The sequence below is a fragment of the Bos javanicus genome, chromosome 1 (genome assembly GCF_032452875.1).
Source record: "Bos javanicus breed banteng chromosome 1, ARS-OSU_banteng_1.0, whole genome shotgun sequence".
NCBI classification, from domain to species: domain Eukaryota; kingdom Metazoa; phylum Chordata; class Mammalia; order Artiodactyla; family Bovidae; genus Bos; species Bos javanicus.
The window spans coordinates 129,566,752-129,582,351 of NC_083868.1; positions in this window are offsets into that span (position 1 = coordinate 129,566,752).

The window sequence follows — 15,600 nt, forward strand, 5'->3', positions numbered from 1 at the left end:
GTGAGTTGGCTCTTCCCATCAGATGGCCAAAGTATTGGAGCTTCAGCTTCAGCATCAGTCCTTCCAATGAATATTCAGGGTTGATTTCCTTTAGGATTGACTGATTTGATCTCCTTGCATTCCAAGGGACTCTCAAGAGTCTTCTCCAGCACCACAGTTCGAAAGCATCAATTCTTCGGTGCTCAGTTTTCTTTATGGTTCAACTCTCACATCCATACATGACTACCAGAAAAACCATAGCTTTGATTATACAGACCTTTAGATCTTCTTTATTTTATCAGTGTTGTGTAGTTCTCAGCATACAAGTTCTATACAAGTATTGCTACATTTACATCGAAGTATTTAATTTTTGAAGCAATTATAACTGGTAGCTTGGGCTTCCTGGTTGACACTGGTGGTTAAGAACCTACCTACAAATGCAGGAGATGTAAGAGACACGGGTTCAATCCCTGGGTCAGGAGATCCCCTGGAAAACGGAATGGCAACCTACTCCAGTAGTCTCGCCTGGAGAATCCCATGGACAGAGGACCATGGTGGACTACAGTCCATAGGGTCACAAAGACTTGGACATGACTGAAGAGACTTAGCACACAGCATTGTATTTTTAATTTCATTGTCCTTGTGTTCATTGCTAGTATATAGCAATCAATTTTGTATGTTTATCTTTATCATGCAAACTTGCTAAAGCCACTCATTTGTTGTAGTTCCATGGAGATTACTTGAGATTTTCTACATAACAACCATGTCATCTGTAAATACAGACAGTTTTATTTCTTCCTTTCCAATATGTATGCTTTTTATTTTTCTTTTCTTGCCTTAATGCATGAATTAGAACTTCTATCACTATGTTGAATAAGAGCAATGAGAGTAGATGTCTTTGCTTTGTTCCTAATCTTGGGGAGAAAGTATTCAATCCTTTACCATTAACTATAATGTTACTGAAGGTTTTTAGAGATGACTTTTATCTTGCCTGGAGAAGCCCATGGATGGAGGAACCTGGAAGGCTATAGTCCACGGGGTCGCAAAGAGTCGGACACGACTGAGAGACTTCACTTTCACTTTCACTTTATCAACTTAAGGAAATTCCCTTCTATTCCTAATTTTCTGAGAGATTTTATCATTAATAGGAGTTCAACTGATACCATCATGTGATTTTTTTGGCCCATTGATAATGGTGTATTACACTGATTGATTTTCAAATATTGAACCACCCTTGCATCCCACCCTTGCATGAATAAACCCCACTTGACTCTGATGTTTGAGCATTCTTTGGCATTGCCTTTCTTTGGGTTTCGAATGAAAACTGACCTTTTCCAGTCCTGTGGCCACTGCTGAGTTTTCTAAGGAGCGGTGGCTGTGTGGACAAAGGACGGCCAAGAGGAGTTACTCCACGTTCAAGGTCAGGAGGGGTGGCTGTGAGGAGATATCCCTCGTCCAAGGTAAGGAGCAGTGGCTGTGCTTTGCTGGAGCAGCCATGAAAAGATACCCCACATCCAAGGTAAGAGAAACCCAAGTAAGAAGGTAGGTGTTGCGAGAGGGCATCAGAGGGCAGACACACTGAAACCATAATCACAGAAAACTAGTCAATCTGATCACACGGACCACAGCCTTGTCTAACTCAATGAAACTAAGCCATGCCATGTTGGGCCACCCAAGACAGGCAGGTCATGGTGGAGAGATCTGACAGAATGTGGTCCACTGGAGAAGGGAATGGCAAACCACTTCAGTATTCTTGCCTTGAGAACCCCATGAACAGTATGAAAAGGCAAAATGATAGGATACTGAAAGGGGAACTCCCCAGGTCAGTAGATGCCCAATATGCTACTAGAGATCAGTGGAGAAATAACTCCAGAAAAAAATGAAGGGATGGAGCCAAAGCAAAAACAATATCCAGCTGTGGATGTGACTGGTGATAGAAGCAAGATCCAATGCTGTAAAGAGCAATATTGCATAGGAACCTGGAATGTCAGGTCCATGAATCAAGGCAAATTGGAAGTGGTCAAACAGGAGATGGCAAGAGTGAATGTTGACATTCTAGGAATCAGCAAACTAAAATGGACTGGAATGAGTGAATTTAACTCAGATGACCATTATATCTACTACTGTGGGCAGGAATCCCTTAGAAGAGATGGAGTAGCCATCATGGTCAACAAAAGAGTTCGAAATGCAGTACTTGGATGCAATCTCAAAAACGACAGAATGATCTCTTTTCGTTTCCAAGGCAAACCATTCAGTATCACGGTAATCCAAGTCTATGCCCCAACCAGTAACGCTGAAGAAGCTGAAGTTGAACAGTTCTATGAAGACCTACAAGACCTTTTAGAACTAACACCGAAAAAGATGTCCTTTTCATTATAGGGGACTGGAATGCAAAAGTAGGAAGTCAAGAAACACCTGGAGTAACAGGCAAATTTGCCCTTAGAGTATGCAATGAAGCAGGGCAAAGGCTAATAGAGTTTTGCCAAGAGAACACGCTGGTCATAGCAAATACTCTCTTCCAACAACACAAGAGAAGACTCTACACATGGACATCACCAGATGGTCAACATCGAAATCAGATTGATTATATTCTTTGCAGCCGAAGATGGAAAAGCTCTATACAGTCAACAAAAACAAGACTGGGAGCTGACTGTGGCTCAGATCATGAACTCCTTATTGCCAAATTCAGATTTAAATTGAAGAAAGTAGGGAAAACCACTAGACCATTCAGGTATGACCTAAATCAAATCCCTTATGATTATGCAGTGGAAGTGAGAAATAGATTTAAGGGACTAGATATGATAGACAGAGTGCCTGAAGAACTATGGACTGAAGTTCGTGACATTGTACAGGAGACAGGGATCAAGACCATCCCCATGGAAAAGAAATGCAAAATAGCAAAATGGCTGTCTGAGGAGGCCTTACAAATAGCTGTGAAAAGAAGAGAAGCCAAAAGCAAAAGAGAAAAGGAAAGCTATAAGCATCTGAATGCAGAGTTCCAAAGAATAGCAAGGAGAGATAAGAAAGCCTTCCTCAGCGATCAATGCAAAGAAATAGAGGAAAACAACAGAATGGGAAAGACTAGAGATCTCTTCAAGAAAATTAAAGATACCAAGGGAACATTTCATGCAAAGATGGGCACACTAAGGACAGAAATGGTATGGACCTAACAGAAGCAGAAGATATTAAGAAGAGATGGCAAGAATATACAGAAGAACTGTACAAAAAAGATCTTCATGACCCAGATAATCACAACGGTGTGATCACTCACCTAGAGCCAGACATCCTGGAATGTGAAGTCAAGTGGGCCTTTGAAAGCATCACTATGATCAAAGCTAGTGGAGGTGATGGAGTTCCAGTTGAGCTATTTCAAATCCTGAAAGATGATGCTGTGAAAGTGCTGCACGCAATATGCCAGCAAATTTGGAAATTTGCTCAAACTACCACACAATTGCATTCATCTCACACGCTAGTAAAGTAATGCTCAAAATTCTCCAAGCCAGGCTTCAGCAGTACGTGAACCATGAACTTCCAGATGTTCAAGCTGGTTTTAGAAAAGGCAGAGAAACCAGAGATCAAATTGCCAACATCCGCTGGATCATTGAAAAAGCAAGAGAGTTCCAGAAAAACATCTATTTCGCCTTTACTAACTATGTCAAAGCCTTTGACCGTGTGGATCACAATAAACTGTGGAAAATTCTGAAAGAGATGGGAATACCAGACCACCTGACCTGCCTCTTGAGAAACCTATATGCAGATCAGGAAGCAACAGTTCGAACTGGACATGAAACAACAGACTGGTTCCAAATAGGAAAAGGAGTACATCAGGGCTGTATATTGTCACCCTGCTTATTTAACTTCTATGCAGAGTACATCATGAGAAACACTGGGCTGGAAGAAGCACAAGCTGGAATCAAGATTGCTGGGAGAAATATCAATAACCTCAGATATGCAGATGACACCACCCTTATGGCAGAAAGTGAAGAGGAACTAAAAAGCCTCTTGATGAAAGTGAAAGAGGAGAGTGAAAAAGTTGGTTAAAGCTCAGCATTCAGAAAATGAAGATCATGGCATCCGGTCCCATCACTTCATGGGAAATAGATGGGGAAACAGCGTCAGACTTTATTTTTGGGGGCTCCAAAATCACTGCAGATGGTGATTGCAGCCATGAAATTAAAAGACGCTTACTCCTTGGAAGGAAAATTATGACCAACCTAGATAGCATATTCAAAAGCAGAGACATTACTTTGCCAACAAAGGTCCATCTAGTCAAGGCTGTGGTTTTTCCAGTGGTCATGTATGGATGTGAGAGTTGGACTGTGAAGAAAGCTGAGCGCTGAAGAATTGATGCTTTTGAACTGTGGTGTTGGAGAAGACTCTTGAGAGTCCCTTGGACTGCAAGGAGATCCAACCAGTCCATCCTAAAGGAGATCAGTCCTGGGTGTTCTTTGGAAGGACTGATGCTGAAGCTGGAACTCCAATACTTTGGCCACCTGATGCGAAGAGTTCACTCATTGGAAAAGACCCTGATGCTGGGAGGGATTAGGGGCAGGAGGAGAAGGGGACGACAGAGGATAAGATGGTTGGATGGCATCACCGACTCGATGGACATGAGTTTGAGTGAACTCTGGGAGTTGGTGATGGACAGGGAGGCCTGGCGTGCTGTGATTCATGGGGTCACAAAGAGTCGGACACGACTGAGTGACTGAACTGACTGAACTGAACTGACTCTGATGTATAACTACTTGTACGTATTGCTGAATTACATGTGCTAATATTTTGTTGAGGCTTTTTATGTCTAAGTTCTTGAGGTCTTCAGGGTTTTTATTTTTGGTATTAGGGTAACACCAGCTTTATAGAAGGAAACGGCAACCCACCCCAGTATTCTTGCCTGGAGAATCCCAGGGACGGGGGAGCCTGGTCACACAACTGAAGTGACTTAGCAGCAGCAGCTTTATAAAATGATGTGGAAAATTCCGTTTCCTTTTCCCTAAAAGAGACTGTAGAATTTGTGATAAATCCTCTTTAGACATTTGGTAGAATTCTCCAGTGAAAGCGTTTGAGCCTGGAGACTTCTCTTTGAGAAGTTTTAAAATTATAAACTCAATTTTTAAAATAGTAATAAAGGTATTCACATTGTCTACTTACTGGACTGGGTAGCCATTCCCTTCTCCTGGAGATTTTCCCAACCCAGGGATCAAACCCAGGTCTCCTACATTGCAGGCAGATTCTTCACCATCTGAGCCACCAGGGAAGCCCTTAATTCCTTAATGGTAATAAAGTTATTCAAATTGTCTATTTCATATTAGGTTAGTTGTGTATTTTTTAGAAATTGATCCACTTCAGCTTCATACTCTTTTCCCTCTCCTTCCAGGACTCTGATGACACAAATATTCTTCTTTATGTATTTCGTTTTCTTGCTGAAACTTTCTTTTTTCACTTTTCACTTGTTTCAAGCATGTTCATAATTGCTCACAAAACATTTTTAAGATGACTGCTTTAAAATCATTGTCAGATAGTTCTAGCAATTCTGGCATCTTGGTGTTGACATCTATTGATTGTATTTTTCCATTCAGTTTGAAATCTTTCTGATTCTTTGAATGATGAGTGATTTTCAATTGAAATCTGGACATTTTGGGTATTGTGCTTGACTTTTGACCTTATTTGAACCTTGTGTTTTAGCTGACTTCCTCTGACATGTTCTAGTGATGTGGGGAGAAGAGAGGCATCTCATTGGCAGATGCAAGTAGAAGCTCAGGTTCACTACTTAGCCTCCTTTGACACCTAAGAGCAGTATTGGGGAGCTCCTTGTTACTGTTAGGTGGATGTAGGAGTTACAGCTCCCCATCAGACCTCCACTGACACCTGTCTAGCTAGGAGGGGTAGGAATGTATCATTGTTTTTCCCTAATGGGCTCCGCTAACATCATGAGGGTCAAGGGGACAGTGGTCACCTTACTGCTAACTCTCCATTGATATCACTCAAGCAGGAAGAGGGGCATCTCTTTACTGACATGCAGAGGGGAAGTCCAGGCTCCCCACATGGTCTCCACTGACACTGTGGCGGGGGGTGTGCAGGGATGAAGGATCCAGCTTGGTGCTGGCCTTCCCTGACACCACCACAGCAAGAGGGTTGGGACACCTCGTTACGGTCTGGCGTGGGTGCAAGCCTAGGCTCACTATTTGGTCTTTGCCGGCTTGAGTAGAGTGGGGCAGCATTTTTTTCTGTAGTGTTTGGCTAGAGAAAAGTGGCTATCACCTAAAGCTTTCCTGTCTTTCTAAACTTCCTATTTCCTAATCCATTGGTTAGTAAGAATGGGCTCTTATTTGGGCTTTTTTTGTTTGTTCGTTTGCTTGCTTGTGCCCACTGGCGTTTCCAGATTGCTGGCTTCTTCAGTTCCAAAGAAGCTGATGATATATAGCACAAAACGACAATCCAGGGAACTCACCATTGTGTCATTATTTGGGTCTTGGGTTCCTGGATGGTCTGTTATACTTAGGAAGAATAGTTGGGAAAAGTCTGTCTACTTCATTTTCCTGGAAGTGGAAGTCAAGTACTGATATTTACAAATTTTAAAACATCCAAATTGTTGAATTCTCTAGTCTATGTCCTGTGTCCTTCTTTCCTCTCCTCCACCTACTCAGTGACTAAAGGGGACTTCTCATAAGTCTGTTTTTTATACAGTACATCTTACCTCTGGGGAAGTAATCATAATATCAGATCAGATCAGTCACTCAGTCATGTCCGACTCTTTGCGACCCCATGAATTGCAGCACGCCAGGCCTCCCTGTCCATCACCAACTCCTGGAGTTCATTCAGACTCATGTCCATCGAATCAGTGATGCCATCCAACCATCTCATCCTCTGTCATCCTCTTCTCCTCCTGCCCACAATCCCTCCCAGTATCAGAGTCTTTTCCAATGAGTCAACTCTTCGCATCAGGTGGCCAAAGTACTAGAGTTTCAGCTTTAGCATCATTCCTTCCAAAGAAATCCCAGGGCTGGTCTCCTTCAGAATGGACTGGTTGGATCTCCTTGCAGTCCAAGGGACTCTCAAGAGTCTTCTCCAACACCCACAGTTCAAAAGCATCAATTCTTCGGCGCTCAGCCTTCTTCACAGTCCAACTCTCACATCCATACATGACCACAGGAAAAACCATAGCCTTGACTAGATGAACCTTTGTTGGCAAAGTAATGTCTCTGCTTTTGAATATGCTATCTAGGTTGGTCATAACTTTCCTTCCAAGGAGTAAGCGTCTTTTAATTTCATGGCTGCAATCACCATCTGCAGTGATTTTGGAGCCCCCAAAAATAAAGTCTGACACTGTTTCCACTGTTTCCCCATCTATTTCCCATGAAGTGGTGGGACCGGATGCCATGATCTTCGTTTTCTGAATGCTGAGCTTTAACCAACTTTTTCACTCTCCACTTTTACCTTCATCAAGAGGCTTTTTTAGTTCCTCTTCACTTTCTGCCATAAGGGTGGTGTCATCTGCATATCTGAGGTTATTGATATTTCTCCCGGCAGTCTTGATTCCAGCTTGTGCTTCTTCCAGCCCAGCGTTTCTCATGATGTACTCTGCATAGAAGTTAAATAAACAGGGTGACAATATACAGCCTTGACGAACTCCTTTTCATTTGGAACCAGTCTGTTGTTCCATGTCCAGTTCTAACTGTTGCTTCCTGACCTGCATACAAATTTCTCAAGAGACAGATCAGGTGGTCTGATATTCCCATCTCTTTCAGAATTTAGTTGACCGTGAATAAGGGGATGGGGGGAGGAATTTTAGAACACACAAAAAAGGAAATATGAGGTAAAAAAAAATTGGGTCAATATTTTTTGAAATGGTAACCTCATTTCAAATGTATTATTTTTATAGCACCTGCAGCAATCCATAAGTTAGGTATTATTATCAGTTTACATTGAAAAGACTGAGGTTGCTAGAGGTGACAAATTTCCCCAAGGTAAGAAGAAAATGTGAAGAGACTGAGTCAGCTATATCTGTCCCCTCTATTAGGAAAGTGAAGGCTTTCTCAGAACCCGCACTGACAGACTTCTACTAGCATACCACTGGCACAATACTGTGTAACATGGCCATTCCTCACTGCAAGTAAATCTGGAAAAGCTAGTCAGTGTTTCAAGTGGATGGCTATAACGAGAAGGTTGAGAATGGCTGTTGGGTCCAGCACCCTGCAGGTTTGCCATAATCCATAGCTGTTATCCAGGGGCCTCTCCTTATGCTAACCAGCCCAAACTTCCAGGGGATCTACTTCATTTTTAAAAGGTATATTCAATATGCTTTCATATATGGGAACTTTAAAATAAATAATAGGTTGAAAAAAATTTTAACTTAACATCTTCCTCGCATCTGGGAATCTGAAACTGTAATGACCTATATATGGTAAGGGAGAATTTTTATATTTAACCAAAGAGGACATAAATTTAAGCAGATTGAAAAGTTTGATAACAGAAAGTGAGCACCTTGGGCACTATTAAGAGACACAATCTGTATTAATCAGGGGTCTTTATGAAACAAAGCATATTTATGTAGGTGTGTATGAGTGTGCATGCATGCTTAGTCATGTCCGACTCTTTGAGACCCCACGACTGTAGCCCACCAGCCTCCTCTATCTATGCAATTTTCCAGGCAAGAATACTAGAGTGGGTTGCCATTTTCTACTCTGGGGGATCTTCCTGATCCAGGAATCAAACCTATATCTCTTGCACCTCAACTGGGAAACTATATGTGTGTGTGTGTGTGTGTGTGTGTGTGTGTGAGAGAGAGAGAGAGAGAGAGAGAGAGAGAGAGAGAGAGAGTTATTATGAGGAATATAATTATGGAGGTTTCAAAGTCCCAGACTTGCCATCTGCAAACTGGAAACCCAGGTAAGTTGGAAGCATGATTCAATCTGGGTCCAAAGGTCTGAGAGCCAGGGAAACCAATGGTTTCCATCTCAATCCAAGGGCAGAAGATCAACGTCTCAGCTCAAACAGGAACGGAGCAAATTCTCCCTTCCTTCACTTTTTGGAGGAAAGGGAGGCTCTCAGCAGATGGAATGATGCCCACCATACTGGGGAGGGCCACAAGCTTTACTCAGTCCAACTGAAACACTAATCTCATATGGAAACACCTTCACAGACATCCCCTCTCTACCCAGATAATGTTTATTTAAATAGCTGGGTACCTGGTGATCCTGTCACATTGACACATAAACTTAACCATCATATTACCCAAAATGGGCCTTCCTGGTGGCTCAGATGGTAAAAAATCTGCCTGCAGTGCGGGAGACTCGGGTTTGACCCTTGGGTCCCCTAAAGAAGAGAGTGGCTACCCACTCTAGTATTCTTGGCTGGAGAATTACAAGGACATACGAGTCTGGCAGGCTACAGTTCATGGCGTCGCTAAGAGTCAGACACAACTTAAGTGTGTGACTAAAAGTGACTTTCACTTTTACCAAATACCCTGAAAGTTATAGGAGCTCTAAAGGCCGTATACAAAGATGAATTGACTGCCCTCTTTGTCAGCTTCAGCTCATCTATTGAAAGGGGTCAGTGTGTTCTCTGGACCTGTCTAGAGTCAAGATGTAAGTGGTCACAAACAGTTTTGTGGCAGTGTCATATGTTCCTGAAGTGCAAGGAAGACCCACAGAGGGAGGGAGAAAAGAAAACATATGCTGTAAACCATGGCCAGAGCTAAGGGCCTTGTTTGGTTATGCTTTCCTTCGGGGTCACTTGGCACAGAGAGTAGTCAAGCTCAGGATTGGAGGGAAATCTCTTCTACTCTATTGGATGGCTAACTGTCCAAGGAGTAAAGCACAGTAGAAATAGCAGGCAGATATAAGACTCCAGATGTTGGTGATAATTGTATTTAACCTTTCCTAAAGGAGCATTAAAGAGGCTTTAATACTTTGGTGGGGGGGAACCCCAGTGTGTGAAAAAAGAAACAGTAATTGCTGACAGAGTCACTTTCCATCTGAACGAACCATGCCAGAATCAATTTCTGATAGGAAGGAAGGGCCATGAGAGGGCATTGTGGATTACGGTCACGTTCAACATCACATGCTAAATCTCTAAAAGCTTCTCTGGACAGATTGTAAATTACCCTGACCTTAAAGAAAATGTTCACATTAAGGCTTTGGTTTTTTGAACATTCCACCTGGACAGTCTGACCTGGCTTTCAATGAAATAAGAAACAAGCCAAGAAACCAGCTGAGTCACACAGAACCAAGGGTCAGGCTTGGTTTGATGATTGACTCAGACTGTTTTCTTGCCACCCATATGTTGAGGAGAGAAAAGAGCATTATTTCCATAAATGATGACCAAACCCAGGGCTAATTTGGAATGACTACTTGCTACCCTGGGCTTCCCTGGTGGCTCAGGGGTAAAGAACCTGCTGCAGTGCAGAAGATATAGGTTCTATTCCTGGGTTGGGAAGATTCCCTGTAGAAGGAAATGGCAATGAACTCCAGTATTCTTGCTTGGGAAATCCCACGGACAGAGGAACTTGGTGTGCTACAGTCCATGGGGTCGCAAAAGAGTCAGACATGACTTAGCGACTATACAACAATAACAACTTGCCTCACCAAATTCACTGTGGCTATTACTGTGCCAACAAAGGTCCGTCTAGTCAAGGCTATGGTTTTTCCAGTGGTCATGTATGGATGTGAGAGTTGGACTGTGAAGAAAGCTGGGTGCCAAGGAATTGATACATTTGAACTGTGGTGTCAGAGAAGACTCTTGAGAGTCCCTTGGACTGCAAGGAGATCCAACCAGTCCATTCTAAAGGAGCTCAGCCCTGGGTGTTCTTTGGAAGGAATGATGCTAAAGCTGAAACTTTGGCCACCTGATGCGAAGAGTTGACTCATTGGAAAAGACTCTGATGCTGGGAGGGACTGGGGGCAGGAGGACAAGGGGACGACAGAGGATGAGATGGTTGGATGGCATCACCAACTCCATGGACGTGAGTTTGAGTGAACTCTAGGAGTTGGTGATGGACAGGGAGGCCTGGCGTGCTGTGATTCATGGGGTCACAAAGAGTCGGACACGACTGAGCAACTGAACTAAACTGAACTGTCAAAAATCAATGTGGGAGGAGAACAAGATGGTGGAAGAGTAGGTGGACATGGAGTACATCTCTCTCCACAGATACATCAGGAATACACCTTCAAACAAAAAAGTGCATGCAGAACACCAGCTGAAAGCAGACAGGAGTACCTGACCAGTGAAAAAGAATATATAGACCCACGCAAAACTTGGTAGGATGAAGGAACTAGTGGGAAAAACAGGAGTGTTAGTAGGACTGGACCTGCCCTCAGCAGGTGGAGGAACTGAAGCAGGGATCTGATCCCCACATGGAGCAATTGTCTGAGTCGGAGGAGAAACATTTAAGGCTAAGAGTGAAACAGTTGAGCCGTGACAGCCTATATGGAATGAGAACCAGACATACATACCCCAGACAGGGATGCAGTTGCCCTAGAAGGCGCAGTGGCTGGGAGCTGGAGTTGAGGGATTGTGAAGCAATCCCAGGGTGAGGGCTGCTGTTGACTGCGGAGAGATGGATCAAGGGGGTGTGAGGGAGGAGATTGTAGTGGGAAATGCCAGTGGAGGAAAGCCAGGCAGCCATGGAAACAAGGAGATACTGCTGAGTCACACTTAGAGGGTGGAGCCAATACCATAGCCGCTTTCTCCCCACTTGCCATTATCTGCAGCTGAACAACAGAGAGGCTGGCCTGATGCACTGAACTACAGAGTAGGACCCCACCCAGGGTGCCCCTTTAAGTGCCTGATGCGCCAATCTACAGAATAGGATCCCAGCCAAGGAGGCCCCTCTATGTGCCTGCTGCATCAAACAGCAGAGAAGGACCTCAGGCAAGGTAGCCCTCTAAGTGCCTGAATGGGAGGAGCTAGGAGAAAGACTGGCCAAAGAGACCTTCTGATTGCCAGGTACAAGAGGCTCGAAAAAAGACTCTTATAGGGCTGTAACTCCTGCGGCGGAGACAGTCCGTGTTGCTGTACACTGGACACCACCAGGATCCCTGCAAGCCAAGCACCTGGGCCACCTTCACACTCAGCTATCACTGTGGCAGGGCTGCCACAGGCAAAGAAAAGTCTCACATCTATGCACACAGGGTTGCTTTGGTAGTGTCCAACTCTTTGCAACCCCATAGACTGTGGTCTGCCAGGCTTCTCTGTCAGGGAGTGGGGTTCTCCAGGCAAGAATACTGGAGTGTATTGGCCAATACTTGTTGCCATACCCTTCTAGAGCACTGTATTTCCTGCTGCCCTAGCTGCCAACTCCCCTGAGTACCTGGTGCTGCCAGAACCCCTGTGACCCAAGCAGCTGCACCACCTCCACACCTGGCCCTCACAGGGGCAAACCCAAATCCTCCAGGTCAGCCTCAGGAGCAAACCCCAGTAGACGAACCACATGCAGAGGTGGAAATAAAATCACAATTGAAACCCAGGGGCAGTGTGGCTAAGGAAGAAGACCTAAAACCTTCCCACTAGCTGTACAAGCTGCAAATTAAACCCACACAATCAACTAGGCAGATTCTTTGTCTATGGAATATATAAAAGGTCATTGAGAGCTCCCACAAAAGAAAACGCACTAGTTCTGATAGCTGTGGACATTGGAAGCAAGAACACACAGAAGTAAGACCAGATTAGAATCTGAGCTGCCCCCACAGCAGGTCCAGAGAGCAGCACAGTGTTTGAGGGCATCCTAGGGAGGTGAGGTGGACCGTGACTCCCAGCAAGGGAAAGGACTCTGACAGCAGTGACTCAAGAAAAACATGTATTATTCTTATGTTTTGATTTGTTCTGTAGATTCTTTTGGATTTTTTTCTTTTTTTCTTTTCTTTTTATTCCCCCCTCTATTGTAGTTGTCGATTTTATTGGCACTATGAAATCTAATTAAGCTTCTGAACTTTTTTTTTTCTCAGTCACAGTTTTTTTTGCTGTTGTTATAAACCTCTGCCTCTACATTGGGCTTTTGCAGTGCTGTGGAGTTTTCCTTTGTTTTCTTTTTTCATTTTAATTTTTTAAATTAAACCCAGCATTATTGTTTTTCATACTCAAAATCCCTTCATTAAGACCCAATTATAAAATCGCTCAAGGCTTCTGGTTTCTGTTAATATCAAGCTGGTATACTCAGATAAAAACTCTTGATGAGAAAAGAATAAATATCATATATTAATGCCTACATATGGAATCTAGAAAAATGGTACTGATGAACCTATTTGCAGGGCAGGAATAGAGACACAGATGTAGAGAACAGACGTGTGCGCACAGTGGGGGAAAGAGAGGATGGGACAAATTAAGAGAGTAGCATTGGCGTGTATACACTACCACAGCCATGTGTGAAATAGAGAGCTAGTGGCAACTTAGAAACAGGGGAGTCAGCTTGGTGCTCTGTGACGACCAACAGGGGTGGGATGGTGGGGGGCAGTGGGAGGCAGGACCAACAGGGAGGGGATATGTGTGTACTTATGGCTGATCCATGTTGTTACATGGCAGAAACCAACATATCATTGTTAAGCAATTATCCTCCAATTAAAAAAACAAACGAAAACAACCTTGGGTCAATATCTGAATGAAAACCTCTATCAAAATGGTAGGAAGGAAGACTTATGGGATGATCAGAACTCCTAAGATCATCTGCTATTACTGCTGTGACCAGTAGGAGCTAGATGGGCACATGTCAAAGCCTGAGACTCACCGAAACTGAAGTCTCACTTTCCCCAAATCAATACACATACAGACTGAGGATAAACCAGATATAAAGCTGCCTCCTCCTACCCATCAACCTCAGGGGACTGCAGGAAACCCTACCATGGCTATAAGCAAGGCAAAAGAATTCAAAAGAAAAGGAACTAAATGTCTTTAAGAAGGGGTAGCCACAGAATACCCTGTTGTGGATTTATACTGTGGGTACACTTGACCTGGGTGGGACAGAGGCATTTAAGTCATGAATTTGGTGTGAATAGATCTCAGTTGCTATCAGGTACATGGCAAAACCAAATAAAGCCTCTCTGAAGGGCACGCATCTAAACCAGGCTTCAGATATCCCCCTAAATAATTTAAAGATGGGCTTGCCTGGTGGCTCACGGGTAAAGAACCTGCCTGCCAATACTGGAGATGAGGTTTCAATCCGTGAGTTGAAAAGATCCCCTAGAGAAGGAAATGGAAACCCACTCCAACTATTCTTGCCTGGAAAAATCACATGGACAGAAGAGCTTGGTGGGCTAGAGTCCATGGGATTACAAAAGAGTTTAACACAACTTAGCGACTAAACAACAACAATTTAAAGGCAGTGACTAGTTATCCAATCAGAGATGACTAAGCATCAAGGAAACAAGAACCAGCAAAACAACAGAGAGAAGAAATAAACCCACACATACTTCTGCTATTAAAGCCAGATTTTAAAACCCAGGCTTCCATGTTCATGGAAATAAATAATAACCATGAAAATAACTATTCAGAGACTATGAAAAATTACATACTATATCTGAAAAAAAGAACCAAACTAAAAATAAAGATAATAATTGAAATTTTAAACTCAATGATCACATTTACAACATGGTGACACTATGAGGGAGAAATGAAGAACGGGAGGGTAGGGTCAGAAGACCTTATACAGAATGCAGGACAGAGAGAAGAAAATGGAAAAAATTCACACTGGCTAAAGAAGTGTGTAGAAGCCATGGGAAATGTGGTACAAGGTTGGTGCAAACATTGGCATGCTAGAAGATATAAAAGAGCGAAAAGCAGATGGGGTCAAGAAGTTTTCAGGACTGATAAAAGAGACCTATTCTCAGATTTAAGAGACTCAGTAGATTCCAGCAAAATAAAACCCATTTCTAAACAGCTCATACTAAAACTTCATAAAATCAAGACATAGAGAAAACCTTAAAACAATCAGAGGAAAAAAAGATTATCTTCAAAGAAGGAACTGACAATGGACTTTTAACAGCAAGAGGGAAGACTGATAGAGCTTTAATGTGCTCAGAGAAAATTAGTGCTAAACCTATAATTCTATACAAAACCACAAATGAATGAATTTGGGAAGAAAAGAAAAAAATGAATTTGGTCTCTTTCCCTAGAATGTGGTCCCCCATAAAATTCTTGACACTCTGAGAGGGGCCTGAAAAACCCATGTTGGTTGATTGCACTTTAATATGATGGGCTAGGTGATGAGTTTTGTTTGAGAAAGTCATAGAACAAGGCCCTGTAATGGCACACAGAGTTGGTGGGAAAGGGAGGAGAGGATACTTGAGAGGCTGAAGTTGCCAAAGACCAACCAGGCTTACCTTATAATTTAAAATACCTGCTTTCTCCTTTCATTGATTCCTCAAATAGATGCAGCAAGGACCAGCTCATTATCCTTACCTTACAGGCAGAGTTGATACTCAAAATACTAAGGCATCAGCACTCATCAATTAGAAGAGATGCCTAATACCAGACTAGCTGCTGGCTATTGCATAAGTTCAGGGGAGTATGTTGTTACTCCTTTAGTGGCTACAATAGGGAAAAACCCAGGGGAGACACTTGATCAGCTTCAGCTAAGATGATAGAGACATTCAAGGTAGCAGCTATCTAATAATTGGTATATTAATACATTTG